Source organism: Lygodium microphyllum, chromosome 22 (assembly GCF_053477565.2).
Source record: "Lygodium microphyllum isolate KBCC chromosome 22, Lygodium_microphyllum_v1.1.10, whole genome shotgun sequence".
NCBI classification, from domain to species: Eukaryota; Viridiplantae; Streptophyta; class Polypodiopsida; order Schizaeales; family Lygodiaceae; genus Lygodium; species Lygodium microphyllum.
Window position 1 is genome coordinate 134,550,257 of NC_141156.1, and position 6,000 is coordinate 134,556,256.

A 6,000-nucleotide genomic window follows, 5' to 3' on the forward strand; every position below is an offset into this window, starting at 1 on the left:
CCAACTGTTACACAAGTGAATTAGGTTCCAAGATGGCAACTTGGACTCATAAACTCAATCTTGTGTAGGACTGGCAAAGACAAGACACTTAACTGAAAGTACAAAGCATCATGACATTGTATTCATTCCATATTCAAAGTGGTAGTCAAGTATAATAGTTGTTGGATGGGTAGCAGTTTCCCTTTCTATGCATATGGGATTTAGTCTACCTGCATGTCCTAGGCCCAAAACTGCCTCATACAAAGAGGCTACAATAGGTGTGATTGCAAATATCTCAACAAGCAAGACAAAAAATGAGATAGAAGCTAAATCAATTGATGCCAAAATCCTCTTTGTATATTTGGAAAAAAAAGTACTATACTAATTCTCATTATGTATAATAATAAGATCCCAAGTACAATGTCTTGTTCAATAAGGTCCCAACTCAAATACAAGAAGAGTGGCCTTTCTGGGCCAAGGCACTCGTAAACTCCATTTTAAAATTCATTTCTGTTGTTATTCCAGCAAGAACAATCCGCTTAAGATTTGACCAACGGCTCAATCATCACTCCATTTTCTATTTGTAGTTGTAGCCATATTAGTACATGTTTGTTCATGAAATCCATGAAAACTTGCTTTCACATCTTCCTCTTCTTCATCTCTGTCAATTTTCTTATCTTTCACCAGGCTTTCCACCGCATTTGCCTCTTATATATCACTTTTATGGCATATTTGAAACCTCATCCCTATCCTTCGTACTAGTCTCAAACATCTCCATCAAAGCATATGTCTCATGCAATAATTTACATTCATCAGATTTATTTTTATCCTGTCTAGAAAACTGTCCTATAACACCACCTAGTAGAAAAATACTCTTTCCTTTTGAAGGGTAACTTAGATCGCCAAGCTTTGAAAAGAAAAATTGTAGCCCCACTTGAGATCTACAACTTTTTTGAAGACCCAAGGACCAAACGTTGAAGGTATCAACCCCTAAAATTACAACATGCAACTATTCATTACAGCATGCTGCCCCAACTAGTGCCTAGATCAAATGGTAGTCTATTAATCATGTCATGCCCTATCGATATCCTTAAATCATACTCTTGTAGGCATACTTTTCCTTGGAAAAAAAGTGGTAATAGCATCCCAATGTCTTATTTATGCTTCTCTCAATTGTTTATATCCACTTGAACATCGGAAAAAAAATGAGTATCTTGTAATCCTTGTGCTAGTATTTCGTTTGCACTCTCCAAGTTTGTAGCATCAGTATCCACAAACTTTGAGTCTCTCATTTCTGAGTCTACTTTATACCTAACGCTTCTAGGCATTTTATTGTGGTCATTATGATGTTTATTTGGGCATTTTATGCTAGTCGACATACTCCATTTATGGCATATTTTTGTTCTCTACATTCAAGCTCCTCTTGAGTCAATCATTATCACCTATAGGTTATATTGGAGAGAGGAAACTTGTGTCATTTCCTATACAACTAGTGACTCATTGTTATATGCCAGTGTCTCACGTTTGGTATATGGATTTCATGTTTTGATCATTCTTCTGAGTTCTCTTCTTTGTAGTATTCTTCTATGTTTTTTTTCCTTTTGTCCTTGTGTTTAGCAGCTTATTACAATGGTTGTTTATGCTTCAATTGCTACATCCACTTTTGACATGGTATCAGATTTTAGGATCCAAGTTTGTGTTGTTGTTTTCTACTACTTCAGGTTTGTGTTTTGGCTTTTTTTCAGCTGATTGGACCTATTCTTGATTTTTTTGTACTAATTTTTCAGCATGGTTGACCATCTTTTGCTAATTTTTGGCTTGGTTTCTACTCTTTTTCTCTGTGTTTTTTAGCTAATTTGCACTTTAGGGATAGAAAGTTAAGATGACCTACTTTTAAGCAAGTTGACTGCTTTTATTGCATTAATTGATTGCATTTTGACTCTATCATTTGCATTTTCATTGCTCGTGCTTGTGTAAGGATGGGCGATAGTGTTTCAAGCTTATCATTTTCGCTATGTTTGGTCCATATTTCAACCTTGTCCATTGTGTGTGAACTTTCTAGTGAGCACCCTTGGTCGTATGAGAGACAAGATTAAGATCAATATCGCAATGTATAAGAGCTCAAAGATAGTATTATGATGGTGAAACTATATATTCTTCTATTTCTATTTTAATTTTCATGTTTAAAGACCCATAAGGCTCACCTCTCGCTCAGTTTAAAGTAGGCTTAAGCAACTAGCTTACTAGCACATGTACACCATAGCTTGTGAATTTTAGGCTATGCTGAAATATGTCAAAACTTTCTAGGATCACTTTCTTTTTAATGAAAGCTTGGAAGTTTTGGGATCTTATATGTTATGGGGCTATTTTAATGATCTAATCAACTTTAGAATGCATTTTTAGTTCAATAAACATCTAGTCGCACGTTGTGCCCGCTTGTCATATCTTCATTAGACACATGTTCAATGGTGAGAACAATTAATATGCTTGCACCCTTCCACATAATAGCTTGAAGTCGTGTCTCAACTAATTTCTGATCAATTCTATGATGGAGCTAGTGTTTTGCATCTATTACATAAGGATTTGTTAAATTCTTTTATGAAAAAAAATAAATTTACAGTAAGGGATTTATAAATTATGGTAAAAGGTCACAGAAGTGTCAAGAAAATATCGCAAAATAGGCTACATAGGGATATATAAAACATGCCATGAACGCACATGATATATAGGATTTATATACCAGTGACATCCTCGAGGTCGATGCCCTTTCCCTGGTCTTGTGTGGTTTGGCAGGATCTCTCACTAATGGTCATAGCTCTTTCTAAGGATCTGGATAGCAATGCCATCTTAGGTCATGGTTCCAAAGCTTCTCTCCTTGAGCAAGCCATCAATACGTATGGCTTCTTCAAAGACCCTAGCTAGCACATCCCTTTGCAAGTTTGAGTTGTCCACCAATGCCTTGTAGAGATATTTCCTTTGGATTCTATTTATAAATACGATGGAGACTGCTCATTCGTTAGGTCATTTCACTACTAGGATTCCCTTAAAGAGACTCCACACATGGGTGACTTCTAGACTGAAACTTGCCAGGTTTTTGCCTTCCAATAGCTGCAATTGGTGCCATTAAACTTGTCAATATTAAAGATAGTACTATCATTGGAACTAGCAGCCATACTACTGAGACTAAGAAAATGCACAAAATGGCAAAACAAGCTGTTGTAATAACCTACAAATTAGCACCAAAACCTCTACTAGATCAAGATGAAAACAAGGGGTATTGACCAAGTAATGAGATGTCCACAAACTCAATGCAAAGAACTTCCAAATGGAGATGAATGCTTGCATAAATACTACAATAAAGTGAAATTAAAACATGATGAAAATGAAATATAACAGTAAAAAATCAATGCCAAAGAGGTGCAATCACACTGATAGAAGACAAATGGCAACTATTAGGGAATGGGTCTAACTAGCAATGAGTGAATATGTGACTAGCACTAAGAACTATCAAAGGATCAATATGTCATACTGAGATACATCCCATAGGCATAACCATCATGCATAAACTAGGTCTCACTGGTAAAAATAGAAGAGACCAGCCAAAGGAAAACTCACTAAGCAATGCAATGGAAGCTCAAATTATAGCCAACCAAGATGCATACATCACTAACAATAGCATGAGAGACATAGGTGCTGGCCCAAAAGCAATGTTAGATTAGCCCACTAATCATCAACTACATACATAAAGCATGACAAGAGTATGTACATGTCACCAAGTCCCATGGTCTAACTATAAGACCCTCAAGCTCAACTACATAACCAAATGCTCAATGTACATCCAAGTGTCAAGAAGCGGCTCCCACTAGAACAAAAGTCAAATTCCAAATGAGCAAACAAAGCTCAAACATCATGTGAAAGACATCCAAAGGAAAAAAACCAAAGAGGGATGTCTATAGCATGTTGAAGATGACAAAGGCAAGGGTGCACACTAACGATGGAAGAGTGATGGAATCAATTTAGCAGACATTCATGATGCTACTGTCAGCTGAGGATGCATGCACTCTTCTCTAATAATCATAGGTACAACGCACCTTTATGACAAGAATCCAAGTGCCTATGCTTGAAAGTGTCATGGTGGCAAGAGCCCTAGATGAAGTCAATTTTAATACTTATGTCTTGAGCACCATTGAATCTTTAGCCAAGGCACTAGCATGCATCCAAAAACTAGCACGGGGTGAGTCACCGATTGCCATCTCTGAATTCGATTGCAGAATGCCTACATCCAAAGCATCAACAGTAGGGTTTGACGAGGTGCTAATCGCTATTATCTGAGGCGGTGGGCGAGGTGGAAGGTGAAGAGTAAGTGGGGGAGACCCCTAAGAGATCACCAATCCACAAACAAGATCAGTCAAGTGAAAGAGCAATGAACGAGAGCGAAGAACAAGGGATGGCATCTAGTCAAGGAGGGCCAAAGAAGCTACAAATTAAGATTCCTCTAAAGAAGTGAGAGGAAACAAAGGAGAGGATGACTAGAAAAGAAAAGGCTAAGCTGCAAAAGGCATAAGAAAAGTTAAAAAAGTTTGAAGAAGAGAGAGTGAGGAAATTAGAAGAAGAATTATAAAGACTATGCAAGAAAGAGGAAGAAGACACTGCTAAAGCTATTCGCATGTCAACAGGACAATGCACCAAGGAGGAGGAGTTAGCCACCATGAGCCCACTAATAGACAATGGTCCAAGAAATACCAGTGCCAAGGCAGTAGAGATTGAGCAAGGAAAAGGCAAGGGCTTGCTACATCTGATCCCACCAGTTCACATGGCCCCAAAATTGCAACTACAACAACCATGGCAAGGCACCACAAACACAATGAATAAAAGCAATCTAATGGCATGGGTGTAGTATCTGGTGGGTAGAGTGCAAGAAATAGCCCTAGAATCAAGTGGAGAAGCTCCAGCGGTAGGAATGAAAAGACCGACAACTATGCGGATGTTGAATCACAGCAAGATCCTAAGAATTAGAAAGTAGAGGCATCAACAATGTCAATACCTACAGCAGTCACACCATCGATGGAGTATGATGAGTATGTCAAGGAGCTCCTTGTGCAGCTGGAGAAAGCAAAAGAAGAAAAGAAGACAGTTGTGGTTTAGTTGGAGGTTGAAAAGAAAGCATTGGTGCATTCTAGCTGGAGAGGATGCACCAAGAAGTAGGGTATCAAAAGGAGATACATGAGTTGAAGGAAGAACTCAAGGCCAAGGAAGAGGAAGACAATTAGCAAGAAAGATTCGAGAAAGAAAGGCAAGAGCTAATAGGGTTACAAAGAAATGAAGAGGGCAGCTGGAAAGGATAGAGGAGGCAACATATAGACTTGCAACAGAAGACGCCACAAAAGGTCACGAAGAGAAAAAGCATTGTAAAGAAATGGAGGAAACCGAGAATAAGCTGATGTCAGTGCTAGAAGGGCAAGAAAGGTTGAAAGGTGAGATGAAGTTCTTGGAAGAGGATAAAGAAAAAGCAACCCAAATGTGGAAAGAGTAGGAGCCAAGAATGGTGGCTTTAGCCCAAAGACTAAACGAAAGTCTAAAAGAAATGAAGCAAAGAGTCAAAGAATGGACAGCTAAGAGTAAGGAAAGAGTGAAGGACTTGGCAAGCCATCTAGCCCATGCAGAAAGCAAGAGAGTGCTAGTAGAGAGCAAGGAAGAAGAGACCATGGAGACAAGGATGGTGGGATAGCAACGTGCTTTCCTCAACAACATTCTAGATATCACACAACCAGAAGAGGACAAGGCAACATAAGTTTTGAAGAAAAAGTTAGAGATTTCCCACAGAGCTACAAGACATGGCTTGTGTGCCCAAATGCAAGAATTAAAAACCAATATAAGCCTACAAGAGCAAAGAGAATACTTGCTAAGGGCTGGGTTGACAGCTCAAGAAGTAGAATTGCTAGGATATAAGGAGGAACAAAGACCAGTGGCGTCCGTGAGAGGAGAAGAGCAACATGTGTAACCTACTGGAGATAGAATAGA